We start from the raw sequence: 27,784 nt of genomic DNA on the forward strand, positions 1-27,784 counted from the left end.
ACAATTGCAGTAGGCCTCTTGTGCTGGCATGGGCCCTGCAACCACAAAAAGCTGCTCTTGCCTCAGCTGGCTTGGTGGTTTGGCACTGATTGTGACCATCAGATCTTCTTTCCCCTCAGGTGGTATGGCAAAGCTACTGGAACACCCATGCAAGATGCCTCCTTAACCACAGAGAGCTCTGGCAGCACTCCCGTACATTATTAATATGTCCTTGATTTAATTACATGTAAAGCACTGTATGAGTAAAGGATTTAGTTTCTGCAAAGCCGTAATTTGCATTATATGGGAGTGATTCATCAAATAGGATTTTTTGATGAGCTGGTGCATATAAAAGGTTTTTATGCTTTCCAATAGAAGGATTATATATATATATATATATATATATATATATATATATATACACACACACACACACACACACACACAGTGGTAGAGAAAAGTGTATTATCATTATACATGTGTCTATGTATATATTATATATACATTATATATACACACACACACATACACACACACACACACACACACACACACACAAGCGATGGAAATAACACTCCTATTACTATTGCATACCAGTTTCACCCATACCAGGTTTTACAACATGCTTGATTAGACCCAGTGTGAACAAGTTTAGGTTTGTCATTAAACTTATACTACTAAAACCAAGAATGGATCAAACTGCTATGCAATGAGAGTCTTATTTCCATCCCTGATACATATTTATAAGATGTCATGGTCAATGTTCATCCTGGCTCGGTACTTTGTTTTCATCGATTTCATGGCTGGAAATCCGGTTTCGCATGAGTAGGTTACACTGAATGGGACAGAAGAAGCTGCGCTGTATTCATCAGAGAACTCACACCAAAATGTCACTGAACTTGGTTCTGAGGGAGCTGTCTGATGAAATGTCAATGAGCTCTTCTAAGAGCTTTGATGAGTGTCCTGCCAACAAACATATACCATAAAACAACACAATAGCATGTGTGGTACTGTCTTCATAATTTTAGGAGTCATAAGCAAAAGACATTCAACCGAACATGTACGGATCCTTAATCAGGATCAAAACATTTACATGAAGCCCTAAACAATTTACAGAGATCATGTTTAAAACATTTAAAAAAGAGACTATCAAATGTACTCCTTATATCATAATTAAAAGAGTTTAAAGTTTTTGGAAGCCGATAGGCAAAGGACATTTTACCCAAACATGTGCCAACCCTTGGAACGCTAATTATAGTTGGTATCATACCTATTAACCAGAGCAGTTAAATAACAAGGCAACAATCCTTTAAGAAACTTAAACACAAAACAGTACCAATGATAAAGTCTTCGGTCTGTAAGTGAAAGCCAGCCTATTTTTACATACATGTCACAATGATGAGTCAAGGTGGGACATTCTTATACAAATCTCCAGCATGAATTGTAAAACACTTCTAGTTTATGTAAGGACTGAGTAAATGTAATCACCATAATCAAGGACAGGTAGAATAGTAGTAGTCACCAATTTTAATTTGCTAGACTGAGAAAAGATCTTCCTATTTCTAAAAAGGAAGCCTAACTTAGGTCTTACCTTTGAAATCAGTTTGTCAATATGATGACTAAATGTAAGATGCTTATCAATCCATATGCCTAAGTATTTATAATAAGGAACTTTCTTTATTATCTCACCTTTCAGTCCAACAATAGTCAAAGAAGGATTTTTATACTGCTTCCGTTGTGAGTTCAGGAAAGTAAGTATGACATTTGTTGAGTAGACCAGACAGATGCACTGCCAGCTGCGGTTTGATTACGTTAAAGTCAATGTTTTCCTGAATGAAAGAATGTAAGAGCTTAAACATATGAGTGTTCCCCCCACAGACACTAACTTTCCGGAATTGTAGTTTCCTTTTGAATGTGTCAATTCTTTCACGCTGGGCAATAAAATGAGTGCTCCCACCTTGCATAGTTTTATTCAGCTTATTCATTTCACCCACCTTGTCCAGCACACGATCAACACGGGGGACACAGTGCTGATGAAGATGCGACTCTGCTGGGTGCCACTGGCTCACTAGCCTGAGGTGGCTCACTAGCCTTGCGGGGAATGCTGGAGGTGGGACTATTGGAGCCTTCCGAGAGCCCCTGGACGGCCCCGGTAGTCATGGTGCCTAAGAAGACCAGAGAGTTGAGGTTCTGCATTGAGTACTGGCAGTTGAACGGGGTGACTCGGAAGGATTCGTACCCTCTTCCCCGCATAGATGAGTCCCTGGACCTGGTGGCCGGGTCATCATGGTTCTCATCTTTGGACGGGTGATGGCCGGGTGATGCCGTTTGGACTCTGCAATGCTCTGGCCACGTTTGAGTGGTTGATGGAGCGAGCCCTAGCCGGTATCCCCCAACGGCACTGTCTGGTCTACCTGGACAACCTGCTGGTGCATGGTCCCAGTTTCAAAAAAGCCCTTGCATCCCTCCAAAAGGTGCTGCAATGCCTGGAGGCAGCGGGACTAAAGCTCAACCCGGATAAGTGTCGCTTCATAAGAAAGGAGGTCACCTTCCTCGGACACCGAGTTGGGGGTCAAGGCATCCATATGGAGGCAGACAAGATCAGTGCCATGCAGGATTGGCCCACTCCCGCCAACCATTGACTGGTGAGGGTGTTTCTGGGGTTGGCCTCATATTACCGTCAATTGGTGGCCAACTTTGCAGACAAGGCAGCCCCCTTGAACTGTCTCCTGAGGAAGGACAAGGTGTTTCTGTGGGGCCCTGACTGCCAGACGGCCTTCACTGAGTTAAAGGAGGCCTTGACTTGCACCCCAGTGCTCTCCCCACCTGATCCTGGGTTGCCATTCTTGCTGGACACTGACACAAGCAACCTGGCGATTGGGGCAGTCCTCTCCCAACAGGGACCGGAGAGGGAGTGGGTGCTGGCCTACTACAGTTGGGGCCTAACTAAACCAGAGACACGGTACTGCGTCACTCGTCGGGAGCTGCTAGCCTTGGTGGCAGGGGTGCTCCAGTTCCGCCATTACCTGTGCGGCCTCCCTTTCACCGTCTGCACCGACCACACAGCCCTTCAGTGGTTACTGACCTTCTGGGAGCCGGAGGGTCAGGTTGCTTGGTGGATCGAGCAACTACAGCCATTTAATTTCACCGTGCAACACTGAGCAGGGATCCGTCACACCAACGCGGATGACCTGTCCCGGCGGCCATGTCCGGAGGAAGGCTGTGACCACTACCAGAGGAAGGAGGACCGGGAGCAGGAGCTGGAGGGGATCCGGAACCTCATAGCAGCCCCCCAAACTGGGTAGCACCACCCCGCTGGTTGCTTGCAGGCAGTTGACCACTACCGAAGCATCAGAGTGGCGACAGCTGCAGAAGCGGGACCCCGACCTCCTCCCTGTTCTGGAGTGGGTGAAGCGGCAGCAGCGTCCATCCTGGGAAGTCATTGCCCGGCTGTCTCCGGTTGTGAAGGGACTCTGGGCACAGTGGTCAGAAAAGCTGCTGGCAGGTGGTGGTGCCCAGGGACCTTCAGGACACTGTGTTGAAGGCACATCATGGCACCCCTGGAATGGGCCACTTTGGAGTCACCAAAACCTTGCGGCGACTTCGGCGGGGCTTTTACTGGGGGCAATGCCTCTGTGATGTGGTGGACTACTGCCACCGCTGCCCGAGGCATATGTCCTGCCAAACCAGGAAGTGGAGACCGTGGCAGACTAAAATAACAAATAATTGCTATACGTGCTGGCTTTCAACCAGCAGGATACTTGTTTGTCTGTTCCTCCAGTCTGTTTTGTCTGTCTATGTTGGTTTGGCCATTGTGCCCTTTATTAGTGTTTTGCTTTGTTCAGCCTTTTTATTTTCTGTTTATTAATAATAAAAGCACTGCAGCGCATTCATTACACCAATCTGCTGTGGATGCCCATTCCTTTCAACCCCACTACTGTGTGTTGTTCATGGTCTGATGTCACCACTACAGCCAGCGTGTTCACAGTGTTGTAGTTACAAAGATACAAGTTATGTTTAGAATGTAATAAACACTTTAGATTAATGGGCTATTATATTTAATAATGCATTTCTGCTTGAGTGTATAAAATAGTCTGACCAAAGATGCTGGATACAGAATCCCAATGAATCTATACAAGACATGCACATAGGCTATGTAGGCTACACAACTCCATATAGGGAGCAAACTGCAGTCTCTTTTTCAGTTTTATACAGGACATCAGCTGTATAATAATTAATAGACATTTTAATAGAATACAATGGCACAATTCATAACCAGTCTTCTAGCTATATATCACAAATGTCGAATTTCATTCTGGGCCACCACAATTTAAAATATCATCCACTCAGGATTCAGCACAGCTTCTTAATAGTGATCCCATGAACAATACTACTATTCAAATAAGTTCATGAACTATACATCCACATTGTCATCAGTGGGGCTATTTACAGCATCATGGACCCTTTACAAGATGATAAAAGTGGTTTCATTTTGTTTTTCATTTTTAATAATATTTTGTCAAACAGGACGTGAATCTATGAAGTTTTCAAATTATTTTTAAATAGTTTAACCAAAATCAACTCAGATCTTGTACAGGATGCATTTCCTGTCTGTGTACCCAAAACTATAATATACTTTACAGAAAACTCTGAGTGTGTGTTTTTTTTTTCTTTTTAACAAAACCAGATTTTATTAATTTGTTCAGTTTCATTCCTCAGTAGATTTATGACCCACGGTATATAATTAAAAATACCAAAACAATTGTTATTATTGTAGCGATCTTGGTTCCCGCAGGCAGGCGCATCACACAGGGCGAGGCAATTCACATATAGGCGGAGGGCGGGTCTGAACCCGGGACCTCTCGCACTAAAGCATAGCGCTGATACCACTGTACAAAAGCCCATATATCGGGCTTATGTCTTTGTGTGTGATTACGTCACCTTCCAGCCCTACTGCTGCCTTCCCCCGTACACGCTACATTATGTTGAAAAATATATTTCAGTAATATATATAGCTAGGCTTGCTACTTTTCGATATTAATCGGTAAAGCTCGTTAAACGTCGAATTCCCAAAAAATGAGAGTTTGACTGAAAAAAATTTATATAGGATAAATGTCAGTAAAACCACTCACTATTTTTTATTTTCGTACCAAAAATAACTATTTAGAAATCATCTGTAGTTTGTTTAGTTTTTATACTTACTGTCTGTCCCGTCTCCGTAACACTCTGAATGGCTAGGGGTTGCTGTCAATCATCTCAGTGATTATTTGTAGTATAGTTTCACTGTCACTGTCATTTCATCGAGTTCTGACAGATCTCGTTGACTGAAGCAGCGCCAGAATGCTCTCATTCGTTTAAATGACTGTCAATCTTTAAGACCTGTACCGACAGTGCACTTTCATTTGCCAGCTCAAGTGCCTGTCATTCGAAGCGCCTACTTTTGAAATTAGTGTGTTAAGGTGTAGGTAGGCTTTTGCTAGGTATACGGTGACAGTTACTAGTTTGATTGGAAAATGGGGTGCAAAAGGAAAACACTTAATGAGTATTGTGCACAATCCCCTGACCGACGTCTCTGAGTGGGCCTGTCTGCCTTACCTTCCAGTGACTCCAGCTGTGCTGAAGAATAAGTGCAAGTTCTGTTCAGCTATCTAATGTTTTGTTCTGTGCATATTATTTTTACTCGTAAATTTATGCTATAAATGTCTGTGTACTACACTTTTATATGCTGCGTTTTCTACAGGTTTATTTGAGGCCATTTTTTAATTTGTGTAGAATCTCTATCTTTACAAGGTATAGCTCTGCTGTGACCAAACGTTATTTCAATTAGAATGTTGGTAACCATGGTTGTGTTGCATGTTGAATATGATAAAGGTGCTTCGCTAAATGAGATGTTTCTCAATGGCATAAAAAGTTGTTTTGGTTTTTTTCTGATATGTTTATAGCAGGGGTGTCCAATCATGGTCCTGGAGGGCCAGTTCAAGGTTCAACAGGTAACATTATATAATTAAACACTTCAGTGTCTAGATGGAGGTTTAATTGTCTCAATTCAACAATCTAGAACAGCGTTGTAACAGAGACCAGGAGTGAAAGGGCCAACTTTTGACACCCCTGGTTTAAAAGGTCAACTATAATTTTTTACTCCATTCTACTATGTGTCATAAAGAACTGGTTTAAAAAACCTGAATACTATAGCCTGTCAGTTGTCAATGAACATGTTGTGAATCACATCTATGTATTTTTTAATAGGACCCATTGCAAAAAAGCAATGACAGAAGAAATAAAATAAATGTCTAATCTGTATTTTGTGCGCATCTACATTTAATAACTAATACATGTCATGGACTCAGAAAGACTGGCTAATTGCCAATGCAATTTGAAAGCATCAGACACAGTAGTTTGGAGCAAGAAAGATTTGTTTCATGTTTAATGAACATACATTTGTTGCTTGCTTTTCTGGAAAGGAGAATCCGCCCCTAACCAACATGTCATCACCAAACGCCATAAAGGCTCCGTGTGGCTTTCATTCATGTCGTTTCTTTTGTTTTGGCCTCTCAGTCACGCGCGGTGAGGCTGAAACGGGAGATGACTGTCTTACAGCCTGGAAGAAGGGCTACCCTCAGCCATGGATTCCCTGTGGTTTCCGGCCACCATCAAAAAATTAAAAATATCATAAAACTTCAAATAATTGCCGGGTCTCAAATAATTGCCTGTCTCCAATGCGGACCGGGTCTGCTGGCAAATATTGTAAATAAACACTGGGTCTCTATTAAACACCGGGTCTCTGTCATTGCCATTGAAGCTCAGGAAGATGAGGAGGAGCTTGAGTGTAATGAATTGCTAATAAGTGACAGCGATGAAAGTGTCTCTCAGGAGTAATAAATAATAATAATAGAAAACGTAATTTAAGGTAGGCCTACATGTAACGCATATTTGTTTAATGCAGTTATTACGTTATTAAAAGTTTCGATAATTTTAAGCGTGCTGAAGGAGATTAAACAGTAAATTATTTTTGATAATAATACTTTTATTGTTCATTTTTACAAACATTTTAGAAGTTTGTATAATAATAATAATAATAATAATAATAATAATAATAATAATAATTATTATTATTATTATTATTATTATTATTATTATTATTATTATTATTATTATTATTATTATTGTGCTGTAAGTGTAGCCTACATACCTGTGTTCTAATATCTACAGGGCTGTCTTTTAGTGGATTTAACTAATATTATTATTATTATTATTATTATTATTATTATTATTATTATTATTATTATTATTATTATTATTAACAATGGTAGATCTAATTCCGTTTATAAATACAAATTCGTACTTCTGCTTGTTCATTTTCCAGCGTTTTGCATACCGTATCCTTGTTAACCAGTGCATGTAAAAATACTTTCACTTATACTTGAGGGTGTACAATACAATGTAATTTTGTATTAAAACAAAACTGTTACTTTGTTCCCACTGACACACCGCCTTTTAACAAAGGTTCTGGATTGTTTAAATTGAGTTATGATGTTGCTACAAGGTTGTGTGTTAGCAGCTTCTCAATGACCACATGAAGCATGTGAAGCTAAAGATCTAATATAAACGTCGGTCTCATTTAAACGCCAGAGGCATTTAATTGAAGTGGTAAGGCTGGAGAGGCTGGGCTCTTTCCCTCAGTGCAGTCATGCTCTGGGGGGTGGACCGTGTCTCAGCTGCTTCACTTTCATTCATCTTTTTCCTGAGTGCCACTTCCTATCTGCGGCACTAGGATGCATGATATCGTTCGTGTTTCCTAGCCGGCCTCACGCAGGTAGCTGTCAAGCACCCACAGACAAGGTCTCCGGCCAAATTTATCATTCATCATTAAATCGTCTGTTCAATTGCAAATCAATAAATCATCACATTGTGGATTCTCCATTCTGAATTAGAACATAAGAACAGAATAAAGTTTACAAACGAGAGGAGGCCATTCAGCCCATCTTGCTCGTTTGGTTGTTAGTAGCTTATTGATCCCAGAATCTCATCAAGCAGCTTCTTGAAGGATCCCAGGGTGTCAGCTTCAACAACATTACTGGGGAGTTGGTTCCAGACCCTCACAATTCTCTGTGTAAAAAAGTGCCTCCTATTTTCTGTTCTGAATGCCCCTTTATCTAATCTCGATTTGTGACCCCTGGTCCTTGTTTCTTTTTTCAGGTCAAAAAAGTCCACAGGGTCGACATTGTCAATACCTTTTAGGATTTTGAATGCTTGAATCAGATCACCATGTAATCTATAAATATTAAATAATTCAACTTCTATTAGGGCATCCTGGATTCTCATTTTTTTCGAAATGTGGAAAAACACTTGCAGTACCACTGGTGCCATGCAGGGCCTGTGCATGACAAAGCACCTTGGCACATCTGACCGTTCAAATCTGTAATACGTTAGTTTCGTATGCACTTTGAAGAGCAGCATCCCCTGAAAATGATAACTAATTACTTTGATACAATTGTCAGCCAGAATAAAAGAAAGGAGAAAACTAGAAACCCTTTACACCAGATATGCAGGGGCATTTCAAAGCAGCCATGTGTGATAAAGCGATAATAGTTTCTGGTTTCACAGTGTACAAGTCCCAGTATGACAGAGTGAAGGCTGTAGCATTCGTAGAAGTTGATACAGCCACATTCCAGATTAAATTAAACAGGATCTGTTTCTGAAATGTAGGTCCTGTTGAAATTAAATGCATCAACTGTCTGTGAAAAGGGAGTGTCCTCATATCTGAAAGAGTTTTACCTGTCTAGCAGCTTAACAAGGAACAATGCTCTTACCATATGGAATTACAATGGATTTGTGCTCAAATAAAATTTTAGTCTTAGTGTATCCTCTTTTGAACCAGACATGCTCATTCACGACCCAAATCTGCATTGCTCAAAGTAGTACGAGATCCCCCCTCCCTCCCTTATACATGAGGTGAGCTTCCATATGGAGGCGGACTTCCATCTGCAGCAGAAGGTGTTTCTAATGAGACTTGATTGCCAGCACCACCTGCCACTAATTTGGAGCACCCTTCAAGGTATAATCATTGGTTAGTTTTACTGGCGTACGAGAGAATCTGAACCTGGGGAATTCATTAAAGAGTATGGAATCTGTGATGAATGCTGTTATCTGTCTATGGATTGTAGTGTGTGGCGTTCAAATGTTTATGTTGATTGTAGTGTGGTGTTCAGAAGTAAAAAAAAAAAAAAAAAGGTTTTCGGACAAAAAAATGTTTGACAAATCCGACATCTCTTTGTTTTGACTGGCACAGTGTATACTGAAAGGATACTGTCATTAAATGTCTGCCTAGTAATGTCACATTTAAAAGTATTGTATTAAAGCACCATGTGTAAGCATAGGCAAGATATATACATGATAATGGAAAGTATAAGTAAATACATTAGTATATACATTTACAAATGCATGACAAATGCATGAAATCATTCGGTTTGTCAATGTTTTTTTTTTTTATTCCTGGACTTCAGAAATCATGTTATATTGTAACTTTTCAACTCTGTTGACACCACTTGCTTCATAGCAACCAATTACACCTTTGGTTCAGGGAATCATAGTCTTAGGAAGCAGTGATGATTATGTCTAGATATTCATACATGTTGGACAAGCCTAGGGCAAGAGTGAGAATGGATAAGGGATCTAATTCTGTAACAAATCACAGAAAATATCAACACTGGACAATACACAGTGGTTACCATTCAGACATTGTGCCAGGGGGCTACGTGATCAAACACACTATTAAGGGCATTGTGTATTTTTTTGACAAGTACAATTGTTTCCATTAAATTTTGCACTATAACAGCACATACATATTCTTCCTAGTTTGTATGTGCTTTAAGTGTGTCAGTTAACACAGATGCACACTTCATAACAGCTCCCTAAAATCTATCAGAGCATTTTCTAAATCTGATCTAGTTGACTTTGTTGTGTTTCAGAATTTTTCAAAGGGAGTTTTTAGGGAACTTTTACATTTTATTTTGACTTGGGGGGGAAAAAAATTAAGTGGTGCAGAAATTGCACTGGAGCAAAAGGTCGGAGTAATTATAGCCATAATTCTTATAACTTACATTCTGCAGTAATGAAATGAACCAAACAGCATCCTGTGATGCTAACATGATAAAAGCATATATGAAATAATTTCCAGCAGCCTACATTCTGTAATTTGTTATGTCATGAGCAGACTGGAGGGGAGTGTACAGATACAAAGCAGATCTGCCATATGAGCTTGTGTAAGAGTCTGATTGATTTACACTGCCCTCTATTGACTAATGTAAGTACTGCAGACGCTTCTCAACAAAACATTTTACAAAGACCTTTACCTGGTCAAGGACAAAAACTACAAAATGTGACTTGATCCACCAGATCTTCTGTGAAGGGGAGTGGGCAGTCTTCTACTTGTAAACCAAACTAAACTACAGGATAAATAATGTAAACTAAATAATACACTATGATTCAGACTGCATATGAAAAAATACAATTTTTTAGATAAATTAACAATATTATTTTCAAAATAATACCTTACCTGAATTCTCCTCCCCTGTTTAACTCATCATATTGGGCTATATTCATAACGCATGTTTATCTTTTAGACGCATGTAAACATTTTTGCTGTGCTTAAATCCTGTGGTTATTTTTAATCACTTATTCATAAAGCATGTTTGCATAACTGCACGCGCAAAATGTTAGATGTGGCTAACCAAATACAATAGAATTTATTCACGGGACAGGAGCAAAGGCTACGTAGAGGGTAGCTTGGGAATTTAAATAGGAGAGAAGTGCTTGTGACCTAGAAAATAGGACAGGGTTTCTCCTTGGCTGCCCTCATGGAGGTGAGACCGAAACAATTGGCCAAGGCTGTGAAGCAAGCTTAACTTTTTTTATTGTATTATTTATTTCTTAGCAGAGGCCCTTATTCAGGGCGACTTATAATTGTTACAAAATCACAGTACAAAGTATCACATTACAAAATATCACACTGTAAAGTATCACATTTCAGAATATCAAATTACAGATAAGAGCAGTTGTAAAGTACAATAAAATCAGTAGCAAAATATCAAAATCAAATAAGAGCAAAAAATAGAGAATAGAGTAAATAATTACATGTAAGAGCGTGTTCGACTAAGAGCAGTTAACTTATAATAAAACTATTTGCTTATACAAGTAAAATCCAGTATGCGCACGTAGTAAATATGATGAATGGATGAGAATGATTTCAAATAAGAGCAATTACAAAAAACATGAGTACGGATACCTATAAGAGTACAGTCAAATGCAAGATAGAGAAAGTAGTTATAATTAAGAGCAGAAGTAGAATATGGCAAGGTATGGAGCAGTTCAGTGCAAGTACAAGCTGATGCAAGTGCTGGTACAATTGGGTGCCATGTAGTCCAGTATAGTCGAGAGTTGTGAGGTTTACAGATGCTGTCTGAACAGGTGTGTCTTGAGAAGGCGCTAGAAGGTGGTCAGGGACTGAGCAGTCCGGATATCAGTGGGTAGGTCGTTCCACCACTGAGGGGCAAGGGTGGAGAAGGAGCAGGCTCTGGAAGAAGGGGTGCGGTACAGCTTTCCAAGGGGAAATTAAATCAGATAGCAGATGAATCGAAAGGATGAAGAGAAGTTCAGAGTTGTCCCCAGCATTTAAGGGTTGCCTATGCTGAGGGAGGTCAGCGCGGCCAGGCTTCCAAGGCTCAGTAGTGAGCTTCAATTCCCTTGTGGGGAGACTGGAACACTGAAAAAAAGAAAAAAAACATGCTCCCCACGTCACTAATGCAAAGAAGAAGAAATAGAAAAGAAATGGAGGTTAGAGATTTTTTTATGGGGAAACCAAGACTAGTCTCACTGCTCATGGAGAGAACAAACACCCCAACCCCCCCCCCCCCCACGGGAGGAAACCTCTGGTGGTCCCCACTACCGGAATACTATCAATATTTTGTTGGGCCAAATGGGATTCCATGACTTGATCATCGAAAGGGGAGAAACAACCTCAGCTGAGGATTGTGATAAAGGTGAAAGAGAATATCAATAGTAATGGGGAGACGGGAGGGAGAAGGAGGAGGGGAACTCTTTGTCATCCCCCAAAGGAGATGGCTAACAGCGGAGATGGACGAGAAATATAGAATAGCAATAGTGGTATTAACTGACAGCTAGGTAAATTTTGAGAGTTTCCATGGAGAGGTGTAGATTATCTTTTGTGCGCACAGGGAAAGATAGAATTAAATCGCGGTTAAAGGGTGAAGGCGGATTCGATTTTGCTTGCAGCGGCCATGTAATCTTGAGCAGAAGCGAGAACATTGCAAAGGGATGAATTTAGTTGAATATCAGACCACTGAACTGAGGAACAGGCAGAGGGAAATGATAAGCTGAGGGAACAAGGCGTCTGAACCTAGAGACCTGAAATTTTCCTAGTGGCAACACCAATAGGGTTGATTCAGAATTATGGGAGTAGAAACAATAAGGAGGGCTGATTGTCATTAAGGAGGCTCTGTGGTCCGGTGGTTAAGAAAAGGGCTTGTAAACAGGAGGTCCCAGTTCAAATCCCAGCTCACTCACTAACTCACTGTGTGACCTTGAGCAAGTCAGTTAACCTCTTTGTACTCAGTCTTTCGGGTGAGACGTTGTTGTAAGTGACTCTGCAGCTGATGCCGTTCACACACCCTAGTCTCTGTAAATCATCTTGGATTAAGGCGTCTGCTAAGTAAACTAATAATAATAATAGATGAAAGCGGGCAGATGTAACAGCACTGTATGACTGAGCAGAAGGAAGAATCAAAATTATTGCATGTAAGTTGAATTTCATTACATTTCCATTCAACACCATTTTTACATTTTACTTTTGCATTTCAGCAGTGTCAATCAAACTGAACTGGTTGGGCGTTTACCCTTTACACTTCTGGCTAATCCAACAGTGTACAGTTGCAATCAATTACACTTGACTGCAAGCATAGCATACTTAAATCTGCATTGCAAGAACATAGCTAACCAGTGCCTATCTCACATTTAGACACAATCAGCTTATGTGTCTTAAAATGGTGTTTGAAATTGTTTTTCTGAACACTGGTTGAAGCCCTTTTAGCCAGACATGCTTAACACGTCTAAAGTTAAATGCCTGGTATTTTTTTTTTTATATCTTGGCGCTTGATCACTTTTTAAGTTTGTGCAATGAGTCCTGGGTACTAAATGTGCATAATACATTCTGTACCTCAAGCCGGTAGCAATCACTGGCTGAATTAGACTCACTTTTTAGTTTCCTGCAGCTGTGAAATGTAAAAATAATGGCTTGTCACATAGGGTATATTGGCTTGAGACTGTCTAAATTCCTGAGAATTAAATTAGATTGAACAAGTCGGTTTGGTCACAGTTCAACTACCACAGAGGTTTCAGGAACAAAAGATGTGTTTCCTACGCAGTCTTCCAGTTTTTTCTATACTGCAACGGGATTTTGTGTGCAGTCAGAACATGCGAAAAGCTAGAACAAGAACAGGCAAGCACAGATTTCACATATTTGATTTGCTATTTCAACCGGATATGCTGTAACTTTCTTACTGTCCATTGTTTCATGTCCAATAAGATAACACATGTTTTCAGGCCAATACTTACAGGATTAAAGCGGGGAGCGGATACTAAAATGATGCTCTATGTCGGTCCATGCGTTTGTCTTTCACACTCCAAAACTTACAAAGTAAGGAAGGAAGTTCTGGAGGTCATTGTCACACAAGTAGACTAAAGCATTTACAAGGATTGTGGAAAACCTTATACATATATTGGACAGGAGCAGGGGTGTCATTTGCTATGGGGCAGTTGCCCCTCCCAGACCTTGGTTTGCTCCCCCCCCCCCCCACCAGACTTTTCATAGGTCTATATGCTCTATCATGTCTTCCACTCCTGCAGTGACGATGCAATCTGCTCCTTTGTTTTGGTTACAAGCGAACGGACCGAAAAAGTATAACTGTGATTGCTGTATTTTGTTGTTATTATTATTATTATTATTATTATTATTATTATTATTATTATTATTATTATTATTTATTTTATTACAGATGCCCTTATCCAGGGCGACTTACAATTGCAAGCAAATACAAATACATTCAAGTGTTACAATATAAGTTGTGTGTCTAATCTATTTATTTAGAATTACTAGATGACTAAACACCCAGGTGCTGTCACTGTCAAGCCAGCTTTAAGCCTGATTCACAACTACTGCACCAGTCAGTATTCACTGTGTATTCACCACCAGCACGGAAGCACCACGAAAGGACACAGAGCTGTGCCGGGACATTGCCTTTGTTTATTATTATTTCGGTACTGAAACCCAGTATTATTTCGCTGAGCAAAGTACACATTGGTGTAATAGTTGCCAACGCTATTATTGAACGGTGTTATTATTAGACCACTGCATCACCTCTACACCTGCGAACTACTAACCACTTTGCCACAACCTGTCATACAGTAAGAGAAATAAGTCGCCAAAGTAAGATAAAAATGTCCTTCTCCTTTTTCTCCCAACATATTTTTTTTTCAGACCCCAGGCACTTTTATCCACGCATATATATATTACAGGACATCCAAGTTTAATGACAATTAACTTGCTTTGTCAACATGGAAATACTGTAGGTACATTGATGATGTCTTATTACTATGGTCGGGATCAAAGACTTGATCATTTTGTGGATTATATAAATTCTGCAAATAGTCATTTAAAATTGAAATATGAATCTGATCTAAATAGAATACATTTTTTAGACTTAGAAATATCTATTCAATAAACCAATGGATCGGAATTTGTTACTTGTAAAAAGTCAACATCCTCGCTCACTGATAAGAAATATAAAGAAAGGTAAATTCTTACGGGCAAGAAGGAACTGTAGCACAAAGTCACAATTTGAAATTAAATCTTAAGAAATGCACTCCAAAATTTATTACCCGAGGATATGATGACTGTATTCTTAAAGAAACAATGTACAAAGCTTAAAAAGAAAGTTAAAAACACGAAAAGTGATCTAACTACGTGTCTAACGATATAAAGGGAATATTTTTCAAACATTGACAGGTACAAAAAAGTGATCATTCCTTGAATTCGATAACAGATAAACTGCGCCATACTGCTTTTAAACATGCAAAAAGACAAATTGGTTCATTTATTTATTCCAAAAGTGGACAAAGCAATTACATGGTTATCTAATCAACCAGATGGTAATTTTAAATATGGCGATTGTGTCCACTGCTCAAATACTGCAAATACTAAAACTATTAATCACCCATGATCAGGTAAAAAGATAAAAATTCAAGGTTTCATTAACTGTAATACTTCAGGAGTAATTTATATGTTAACTTGTCCATGCAGACTAGTTTACATAGGTCAAACAAAAAGAACCTTAAAAATAAGGGTCTCTGAACATAAAGCAGCAATTAGGAATCAAAATCAAGAATATGCACTAGCAAAACATTTGGTCACGGATCATCTCCACACTCATTATGCTGAATGAATTATTATATTTATTAAAAAAAAATAATTACACTTTCATTTATGTGGCAGATTGCTGCTGAACATATGTAGCACCCGGGAGGAGCACTCGTTCTTTCTGATCGGGGTGGGATCAGTCAGGCAGAATATATATAGCAGATTGTTAAGTATCTGGAATGTGAATTGAATGCATTGGTTGCTAGATTACTATTTCTAGTATTCGGATAAAGGTGTTAAATGATAGTGAGTACCGGGTGCATTTAATAGATCTAAGAGTCCCACTTTCAATACGCTCTGATGAAAACAACATGTCGAAACGTGTCAGCGTACCTGTTTTTACCTTGTTTTAATAAATAAAGTATGAATAATTGAGAGGCACGTTTGGGATATAGACTTTTATTTAGAAGGAGTTGCGGCCTTTTCTCTTCGGCAGTGGCAACATCTAAGAAGTGTTTCCTATTTAACTTTTCCTGGAACGAAGCACCTTGTGTCTGATTAAATGGAATGAAACATGTCTGTAGTGCCAGCATCTATATTTTCTACTATATATATATATATATATATATATATATATATATATATATATATATATATATGTACTGATGCACAAAAGAAACGCAACACTCAGGTCTAATGGATTTAATCAAATAAAGGGAACAGAATACCCTGGACTAAATGGCACGACAGTTTATTCCCAGGGTTAGGTGGAAGTCGGCCATCTAGAAAGGGGGCAAAGCTACGTTATACAAACTCAATGACCCGGACGGGAAACGTGGCGTGGCATCCGCGGATTGGAGGAGCAGATGCGCTTGTTGACCAAGGGGTCATTGGGGACGTTATAAAAAGGAGACGTAGTGATGTGATCTGTTCCTTTGTGAATGGTTATACTAAAGGACCAGAAGGAGAACGTGTATTGTGAAACGTGAGGGATTTGTTTGTTTTTGTTTGTTGTTAATAATACTGATTGTAATTATTTGGACGGCTAACACGATACGGAGCTGTTGCCAAAGGCCAGCATTAAACCTGGATCAACAACACAGCACTTTTGTTTAACACTAAAGAAATGTATTCACCACGAGCACTAGAGCATGCACTGTGGACTGGTGTTTGTGTTTGTGTATGTGTTACGTATGGGTGAACTAAAAACGGGACTGTTATTATTTTGCGGCCAACCCGCGGATTACAAATAAGCAATACACGCCGCTGTATTGCTTCAATACCATTGTTATTTACTGTTGTTTCATCAGGCCATTGGATTAAAAAAAAAAAAACATTAAACAGCATTGCACCTAGATTATAATTGTCTGTTTATTGATCACCTGCATCTGCACACTACCATTTTGCTACAGTGACACACTGTCAAAATGAAAACACTACAAAGTTAGTAGCGGGCATGACCTCCCTGAGCATTAACACAATCCTGGCAGTGTTGATGCATAGACCTGATCAGCCTCTGGATAGACTGCTGTGGGATGTTCTGCCACTCTTCCTGTGCAGCTGCAGCCAGCTGGCGAAGGTTGGCTGGACGTGGTTGTCTTTACACGATTACGCAGATGGATCAGTCAGATGTGACAGTCCTGGACCGGTGTGGTGACCCTCTGCCTTCCAGGACGTGGCCTGTCCCTCATAGAGCCGGCTTCCTGGTTTCTCTGGCTGATTGTTGAAGCAGAACATCTCATTCTCTGGGCAACTTCTCTCAAAGACAGGCGCCTTTAGTCATGCCGATAGCAATCAGGTGATCTTCATTACTCAAGCAGGACATGGTCGTATCTTTTGCTGTTCTTGCGTTAATTAAAATTATGTCTTTTCCAATGGCTATTTAGACAGATTATTAATGAACTCATTTTGGCAATTTTAACTCAACACAAATAACAAACACTGAGCACTTTTTATGAAGTCAAATGAACATTATGTATGTGCCCAATGAGCTACTGATGTAGAACTTAGACTGTTGCATTTTCATTGTGCATCAGTATCTATCTATCTACATAAATATATATATATATATATATATATATATATATATATATATATATATATATATATATATATATATATATATATATATGTATATATATATATATATATATATATATATATATATATATATATATATATATGTATAAAATTGTTATCTTCATCATCTTCAGGCTTTTTCAATCCAGTGCTGGATGAAGGCCTCCCCAAAATTCTTTCACAAAAGCCTGTCTGCTGCGTCCCTCATCCATGTTGCTCCGGCGTGTTTCCTAATTTCATCTTGCCATCTTCCTGGAGGTCTTCTTCTTGGTCGCTTTATATCTCTTGGGATCCAGTCTATTATCTCCTTGGTCCAGTGATGGTCAGTTCTTCTTGCTACATGTCCGGCCCACTGCCATTTCAGTTTTTTCACTCTTATAATAACATTGCATACTTTTGTTTGTGCTCTTATCCATTCCTTCCTTTTCCTGTCTCTTCTTGTTATTCCCAGCATGCATCTTTCCATACTCATTTTTGCACTGAGGGTTCAGGTTTCGCATCCGTAAGTTGGCACTGGCAGCACGCATTGGTCGAAGACTTTCCTCTTGAGGTATAAGAGTAGTTTCCCTTTCAGAACCATGTTTAATCTTCCAAAGGCACATCAGCCCATTTTTGCTTTTTTGTTGATTTCGCACATTAGGTTCTAACTGTCCTAAGTATATGTAATTATTGACTTCAAGCTTTATCACATTGACTTCAATTGCCTGTTGAGTGGTATATTTATTGAACATGACTTGAGTCGTCTTCAGGTTCATTTTCAAACTCGCTTTGATGCTAGCCTTGTGCAGTTCTAGTATTCTTGGGCACGTTGTAAATATGAGGATGTTATCAGCAAATCGTAGGTGATTCAAGTAGGCTCCATTGATCTTCAGCCCCTTATTTTCCCAATCCAGTGTTTTGAAAATGTCTTCTAGGGTGGCCATGAAGAGCTTTGGGGAAATTGTATCTCCTTGAAAAATTCCTTTTTTAATCTTGATTTTGTTGCTGTTTTTATGAAGTCTTACTGTGGATGCTGCATTGTAGTATATGGTGCTGATCAAGTCTGTATGTTTTCTCAATTCCTTGTTTTTTTCAGAGAGCTTAATACAGATCTTGTGTAAACAGTCAAAGGCTTTTTCATAGTCGATGGATCCCAGGCAAAGTGGTAGTTCGTACTCGCTGCTGGTTTGAATCACTTGCCGTACAATATATATATACTTTTGATAACTTGCCGTTTTTTCACATTTCTAATGTGTTTTTGTTTCAGATTATTTATACATCTATGCTCTAAAGAAAAGGTACCATAGATCTGAAAACAAGATTTAGGCTCATGTGCGTTTTCGGATTTCAATTTATTTTTACCCTATTTCGATTTTAGATTCTTTTAATTTCTTTAAATTCCGATTTTCTTTGAATTTTTTTTTTTAATATAAGTATAATTTATTTTAAGACTAAGAACAACGTTGGCAAAGCATAGCACGCTATCCAGTTAATTACTGTAGATGCGTAGGATCAAATATTATAATTACCGTTTGAACCACTGCAGGACCTGTATAGGCAACTATCACTATAAAATGGAAAGAAAAAGCAAAGGCAATCCTGAAACGCGTTTGCGGTAAGTTAATTGATTTAAACTTTTCTGTAAAGCATTTTTGATTTTTGGGATCTGTTTTGCAGGTTTCTATACAAAAGCCATTATCTAAATATATGTTTTCATTGATTGCATATATATTTTTCAACATAATATTATTAAGGTTGTATTTTTTTCGCATTACAATACCTTTGCTTGCTACAATATCTCAATAATATAGCACCACTGTGACCAACATACACTGCCAACATGAAAACGTTGCTATATAGCCTACTGTAACTGTTGCTTATGTGCATTTGAAAAAACAAAACAAAACATTATTAATTAGATTAACCTACTTGTTTCAGATTCGGTACAATAACATACTTGTATAGTATAATATAAGTTGTCTTTGTGTCTAGTGTGGGTGTTCATAGTAACAACTATCACAGTGCAAACCTATTGACATAACAATGTTTTAATCAGATTTTTTCCATGGACCCTGTTAATAAAGTTTTGTTTTTGCAGGGGCTGGGTTGCACAAGTAACTGCCAGGTGTGGAAAAAGATTGTTAAGGCTATTGTTCTGTTCTGTAAGTGACACACCAACAGTGCTGCACTAGGTTTTTGTTATGGGTGTCATCATCATCAGTGCTTTGTGCAATTACCAGCATAACGCTGGACTAAATCTTCATCCTTTGATAACATTCTTAACAATGCTATGTGGTCAATAAGATCCTTGCAGATTTTTATAATCCCATTTTACCGTTTAATCTTCCTTGATTTTTTTTAAAGTCCCACTCCTAGGCTACCGTTCTGTGACATGTCTCCAGTCCATCTGTTTTCTGTTCCCCAGGCAAACTGCATTGCTTAACGCTGCTTGCTGCCTTTGATATTCTCCCCAGTATCCATGACTCCTTTGATTTCAGATTCATTAATGAGCCCTCTTTCTCTCTGAGTAGTTGCTTAAAGTGAGGGGTGTGGGAAAAAAAAGTGAAAGAGTGTGAATGAGCACATAATGCTGTTATCTCAATGACCTCCAACCCTCTGGTGTATATTTCCACAGGCATTTTGTAGTATTCATCTTTGGATTTTTAGCAGCCTTGTAGTTTAAGCTATGTTAATACGACCTTGTGATCTTACATTAGGGTTTTATTAATTAATGCCAAACTCAGATTCAAATATGAATTCTGGGAATTTTAGACTTTTTCACAAAATGTAATATTGTTGAATAAAAAGAAAAAAAGTTGTCCTGATAAAGTAGCATGGTATTACAAGGGATAGCTAATGGCTATCAGTTAATAATAATATTGTGCTATCATTGTAGTGCCACTGCATTGCCACTGAAGGTAATTCTTTAAGGGCTTTGCCATCTTTTTGGCACCTTTTATCAGCACTTAAAAATTCATTACACACACAAAAAAAGTGTGACAGCTGTTTTGCCACAGGGTGCTGCTAATAGGCATTGGGCATTTTTTTTAAATCTGTGGATACTCATGTAAATAAAAGAATGCAGTATTCTCTGGCCTGTTCTAGCTATCTGTATAGTTAATACCTAGGAAGCATTGGGAAATACATAGAAATAGATCGACAGGAGGTATCCGAATGGGAGAAAATCCCAGTATGTTCAATGGTAAAAAGAACAAAGCCAGATGGTACAAACTGGCATCTTTAGGAATCATGTAGCATAAGGCAATAGGCACTGTGCAAACGATTTAGGGGCCAGCACTTGGTGGTGTGTTCTCCTCAGAGACATTTCTTCCACCTCTTTGAACAAGAGTAGCTTCTTTCAAACATTGAGTGATTTTGTTTCAACTATTTGAGGCGCTACTTTCCCTTAACTCTGAACATATGCTTTTATAGACTATGAACATAAGTAATAATCTGTCCAGTTGAAATATAATATAGCAGTCTGTTGATGTTTGAGGTTTATACTGGATTTTCCAATATGTATTAATATTGCTGTTTTCACATTATTAACATTTAACATCTCCATGTGCAATTTGACCTTACTAGAAATTCTTTATTTAAAATATGTTGTAAACACAATTCAGTCTCATGCACAGGAGCATTTTGGCATTCTCATTATTTTGCAGACTGAACCCAGACTTCCTTGCGAGAGTTCCCTTGCATCTCTGTACACAGTTCAAGCCATGTGTACACTGCTGTACCACTTTCCATTTTGTTTAGTAGAATGTCCTTGCTGTATATGTTATTATCTGTGCTGAATGAAAAGCAAGTTACACTAAATGATAAAATGCACATGTTCATTTGTATTCTTACTGTGTTTTTACTGTGTGATTAGATGCAATTAAGAGACACTTATAAAGTATTAGCCCCTTTTTTTATAATCATAATTACTGTTTTCATTTTGATCACTGTCAACATCTTCACTGTCACCAAGAGAAAGATCACCATTATTAACAAATCATTGAAACTACAGTATAAAACGGTGCTGGGAAAACACTGACATATGTGGCTAGTGTAACAGAATGCTGTCACTTGGGTGATATACTGTACAAAAAAATCATAATTTGTTTATCTTATGTTATGATGTGTTGGCCTACATTCCTTAACACGCAGATCTTTTTCGTTTTTATTTTTTTTGAAACAGGAATAAAAAAGGATTTGCTAACAAAACACAGGAAAGAGCAGCTAAATTATTGTTCTGAGTAGTTACTTGCAAATGTTATTCTGTTAAAATGTATTCCAAACTTCACATTTTAGGTAAAGTAAATGTCTCGTATAAGCTTTGACATCATTTTTTTGGATGTCACAACATATTACTATAAATCCTACATTGCATTTTTTGTGATACTTTAATGGTATGGCTTACATTGTTTGTTTTTTTTATGATGGAATAGAAGTCACTATTCATGCTATCTGTTAAAGAATCAGAGGAAAACTCTGTAAGAGGGAGAAAAGGGGAAGAGGGAAAACTGCTGGAAGCTGAACCAATCCCCAGCTGCATCAACATGGCAGAGAGATGAGAAAAGAATGGCTTTTCTGATGAAAAACAAAACAAAAAAGTATTTATATTGCTGTAAATACCAGCTGCAACAACTAAAGAGATATACAGAAAGTCTAATTGTGCCACTTGTGAGGCAAAAACAAGTCTCTTCTGGGAGCACAGGCAGTGTAGAGAGACCTGCTCTTTAACCTTTTCAAGGGCACAAGTGGAACAAGTTTAAAGGGCCAAGGACTGACTGCCGTCTGAGCCCCATCTGATGGGAAATTAACTTGAGATGGGGGCTGCTTAAATTGCAAGGCCTGCCAATTAGCAGGCGTTGCTGAGGTGATAGCCCGAGGATTAGCTGGAATGCTAGGGAAGCATAGCACTCTTTCAAGACCCACTGGATGAAGCAGAAGGGATGGCTTTCTCTCTCTCCCTCTCCCTCTCAACCCTCTCTTTATTATTCACCAGACTTGTCACAGGGATTAGACAGACGGGTTGCCTAGCGACAGCACAGAGGAGGTCCCTGGCACACCTGCACCAAATGAGACACCCAACCCGAACTTGTCAAGTCCTGGAGGCATTCTGCTGTGGGAAAAAAAAAGACATAATGCTCGCTCAGTCTGCCAGTGAAGCTGGCTGTAAAAGTGCTGTTTGTCCTCTTTGACTTAAAGGCAGCAGCTCTCCCTGTGAAAACAGACTTTTATGAGATCTGTAATTAGTGTTCACCCACTAATATTCGATAGTACAGCGTGTTCTGGGTCATGGAAAATCATCTCATTAGTGCAACATATTGTTCCTCCAGTTTATTCTCATATCATTCCTTAACATGTCATTCTATATTAATCATGTAGGTAGAGATCAGTATATATATATAGTTGTGCTTGATGGGTAGGGCTATATTCAGTAAATTAAAAACATCCTTACATCCTGTTAGCATTCTTGCACACACCCTTTAGACGAGTCAGCTTGTAATACCAAAGTATTTATGAGCAGCAGGAATTAAAGAAAGGGCAAATAAACTCAGGACTATTGCAATGTTAAAGGTACATTTAAATAGGGAATCTTCCAACTAAAACAATAACCTCGGAAACCCTGCTCGACAACCTGAAGATGTATCTTGGCTAGGCACATTTGCTGCCACAAAGGCTTACACAGCTGTGGAATATAGTGCAGTTATTTGCAATTTACAGACAGAGGCAGGAAAGCACATTTTGTTTTTAAATATCTGGCCTAATTTGTGAGAGAAAAACTTGCACAACAGATACATATGTATTGTTTTTTTTTTAGACGTTATGCCATACCGGTACATTCCAATTGTGAAATTTAAATAAATAATGTGTATGTGAGCTTTGTTGATTCTGTAAAATGGTTGTGAATTTGATATTGTAAGTTTGTTTGCTCTTCAGCTATACTACACTATATAGCTCCAAAGGGATGCTAAATTCTATTGCTGGGCTTGGACATTTGTATCAAGCACACCTAGATTATAACATTTTGAAAAATAATCAGAGGAGACAACAGGTAAACAATCTGAAAAAAGATGACCACGTTCTCCTTTACAACTGATCTGAATTGAGAATTTATACCATTCTGATTAATACATTTGCATTTATTATTATTATTATTATTATTATTATTATTATTATTATTATTATTATTATTATTAATAACAACAAAAGACTATTATTTCTGAGTTAACACAAGCTCTCGTTGGTATTTTATGTCACTTATATTTGAGATTTTTTCCATGGTATGGTTGGTGTTATAGGATAATAAAGTATATACAGTAATCCGCCGCGTATCCTACTGCAGTGGGACCAGAGTAAAGGCGGATATGTAAAAAGTTGGATGAATGAATCCTGTTTTAAATACCATTATACACAGCTGTAACAATTACTATATTCACACAATTATTGTTTTGAGATTCAGCTTTTATTAGAGAGCTCCCCTGAATCCCTTGTTTAGAAATATATAGGGTATTAATGCTTGTGACAGAGTAGCCGTCTGCCGTGTGGGTGCGTGCATTCGCTGCTGAGTGACAGGCAGGTGATCGAGACGGAGGTTGAAGTCGATACACCCCACAGGCAAACAGGATTTGTTTACATATCAAGTCAACACACTGAACAGCTCATGTGACACTAGCAGCAATGGTAGCGCACGGAACACATACAACACAGTGTACGAAAACTTTGGTGGGATCTACAATCTCTGAACTTATCTTCTCTGTTCAATAATAAACTAACGTTGCTGAAGAGATTGATCATGGCAGATATGTGACATATAAATAAAAAAATTAAAAAAACAGAAACTGAGTAGTGTATTAAATATAATTTAAATGCCAGTTTACATTAACTAACTTTTGATTTATTGTGTGTTCATATACCTGTCATTAATTTTTCAAAAGTGAATCTTTCATTGAGAAAAAAATGTGATAATGTCTTTGTAACAGGGCGAGCAGCCCTGTACATTGTTTATTTTTAGATCGGGGTCTCCCCCTCCGCCCCTGTGCAGAGTATTGTTTTTGTTTATTATGATTTATTGTATTAATATTGTATTTATGTCGGCGAGCGCCGTATGTTTTATTGTATTGTATTTATGACGGCGTAGCGCCGTGTTATTGTTTTGTTTATTTTTAAAACGTGTCCTGGCAGAGGCGAGATCGGTGCTGATCAGCTCAACGCCGGGCATGCATAACAGCTCGATTGGTTGCCAAAGAACCCGTCTCCTGTTCCGTGTCCCAGCTACACACATCCACGCAAGAACCAGTGACAGGGCTCTCCCTGTCACAATCCATAATAGGCCAGTTTCACAAAGATTTACCTTATGAGTTATTAAAAAGCAGTTTTTAAAAGTCTATTTTGATTTATTAAAGTGAATATGGTTCTCTATAATCGTTTCAGAAATAGCAAGCTTTAATCAGCTTTGTGATAGGTCCCCAAGATATTGGGAGGACAATACATTTGAAACATTTTTCTTTTTATAATATAACTACACTTAATTATCTTCTTTGGATTGCAGTACCTGCTTAGTGCATATTCATCAACTTTTTAAGTATAAGGCTATACTCAACGATGCCTAGTTATGAAAAACCAAGTCTCCTCCACTAACACGTCACAGTAAACAAACTTTGAGTAACTGTCGAGCAGGTTATGATACATTCAAATCACAGCAAATTGCACCAATGTGGTGCACCAGCGTAAAGTTAATCTGACCAAAATTGTGAATATTATGAGTTCTATTCATGCGGGTTGTAAAAAATGGCATTATACGGCTTCTTAGTGAAGAGAGAAAAGGAGGTCCTGAAGGCAAACACTATGCTTTGGAATGTCTTGGCACACCTCCAGATCGCTAATGAAGTAGTCAGCACTAGTCAGCACGTCACAGCGGGCCAGGGAAACAGTGCTGGCTCACGCACATTGCTATTCTGAGAAATCCAGTCTCTGCTGCCACTGCTGCTTTCCAGGAGCATGAGGTGAAAGTCAGCTTTTAACAGGGGAGTTCATTAATGCAGCCTGCTGATGCTGTGAAGATTTCACACAGATTATCCAGCTATTTATTCAGATGGTGCACCACAGTACAGGGACTAAGCCGCCTCTCACATGTTGAGTTTCGGTGGGCTTCTGCTGCTAGCAGCACCTGTGTCCCAGCTGTGGAACTGATAGGATAACCCTGGTCCCATACTTTCCTTTACATGGCACATTTCCATGGTTATTATGAAATTTATCACAATTTAAATTTCTACTTAGCTGTGCTTTTTCCATGGCATACTATGGGATTTCTACTTTTTTCACAATCAACATTCGACATATTGCCTATGTACATAACACAAAAAATAGAGAGGTGTGGTGCAAATAACCTGACCTTTCTATCACTGATGGATTAAAAAAGAAAAGACCTCACATGACTGCCTACATATATAGTACAGTATTACAAACACGCACAATTATAATAGTATAATACAGTTCTCAATCTGTGGTCTCTTCAGGTGGTCCGTGGAAAGGTTACGTAATTACGAAAAGGAAGCGGCAGCATAGTTTATAGATCCCATTGCAAACCCAAAATTTGAGACCTTAAAAACCCAGATACAGAAGCAGGAAGAAAATGCATACATGGAGAATATCTCCAAGTTAAAAAAAGAAAAGGTCTAAACTCTATGTCATATATAGTTTTGGAGTGTCTAAAATGTATTATTTACTAGGGAGTTGCACACACGTACACTCAACACAGCAGCTTGTAAAGTAAAGGATACACACAACAGGGCGCGTGTTGTGTTGCATTAACATACAGCTGTAGTTGGGTTCAACCAACAAAGCCATATGTTAATGCAACACAACACATGCCCTGGAGTGGTATCCTGGTTATAAAACAGATACAAAAAAAAATAGTTTTATTTTAAAAAAATAATAATAATAATAATTACATATCCTTTTGCTTTGGAGAATAAATAGGTCATCAAACAAGGTTCTATTTGTTAAGAACATTAAACAGGAGGTTTTCAACGTTTCCATTTATTGTAATTAATTCAAATGAATGAAGCCTCCGTGCTGGTCTCAACCGCTCCGTAAACAGAGCTGACATAACCCACAATGTTAGCCTGGTTAGTGACGAAACATTTAAAAATGCCAATCATTCTAGCCACTTGTCTACTGCCATGCCTCCGAAAAGATCAAATGTGACAAAAGGAATGTCACTCATTTTTAAAAATTTTAAAAGACCTCTCACAAGAATGTGTATTTATTGTGAGTTTAATAAGTTGTGTATTGATAATGTATTTATTCTTAGTATTATAGTGATTTTTTTATGTGCTTATTTTTCAGTCAGCTATACTGTTTATTGTGTGGTCCGCTGAGGTCAAAAAAAAAAAAGAAAATTAAGGTGGTCCACGAACAAAAAAGTTTGAGAACAACTGGTATAATATATTAGTTAATATACTTATGGTAACAAGAGGTACCTCTTATTATCTCTATTAAACGTACAACTGTATGTTTAAAATGTGAAGAAATGTAAATAAGTGAGGCAGGACTTATGTACCCTGTAAGAAACAGGTGTGTGTTCAAGGTCAGATGATGGGGCTTGTCTTCATTAAGTATTAGAACAATGGTCTGCTGCAGAGGTGCTGAGAACAGAAACAGGATAGCAGCAACATAGCTCCACAGAACCAACAACAGCTGCGAAAATACATCTTTGTATATATCAGTTCTGAACAACACAACGGATTTGAAGAAAGTGTGGTCACTGCGTTTCTATTATATTTTCATTTGATATTTTATTGAAACATATTTTGTCTTGATTATACCATGTGTTGTTATTTATTTCTTTTTGCACCCATTCCATTTATTACAAGATGTTTCTTAATGGTACTATTTGGGCCAAAGGGTCCCTAATACAATTGCCTATTTGCACCTCTTTTCATGATGCCTATCTGCACATTACTTGTCTGCTTTTCAACCTATCTGAACCTTATTTCTTTTAAATAGAACTATCCTTGGGTTACATTATGTTTAATACCAAATTAGGATGCCATTCAAACCTTGCTGCTATAATTTGTTCTGTATCTGTTCTACATTTTGTATTTGGTAACTTAGTTCAACAGGTAGAGAAAGATTGAACCACTAAATTCTTGGAATTAAATTGTTGTTTCCTGTCAGAACTTATTTAAGCCTTATTTTTTATCAGATACTGTATGTATTAGCATGCTACTACATACATCGCATTTACCTAAATCTGTTACCATATAATACCACCATTTTACCAAATCCAAAGCAAAGAAAAGACTAGAGAAACTGCTGACT

Source organism: Acipenser ruthenus, chromosome 1 (assembly GCF_902713425.1).
Source record: "Acipenser ruthenus chromosome 1, fAciRut3.2 maternal haplotype, whole genome shotgun sequence".
Classification (NCBI taxonomy): Eukaryota; Metazoa; Chordata; class Actinopteri; order Acipenseriformes; family Acipenseridae; genus Acipenser; species Acipenser ruthenus.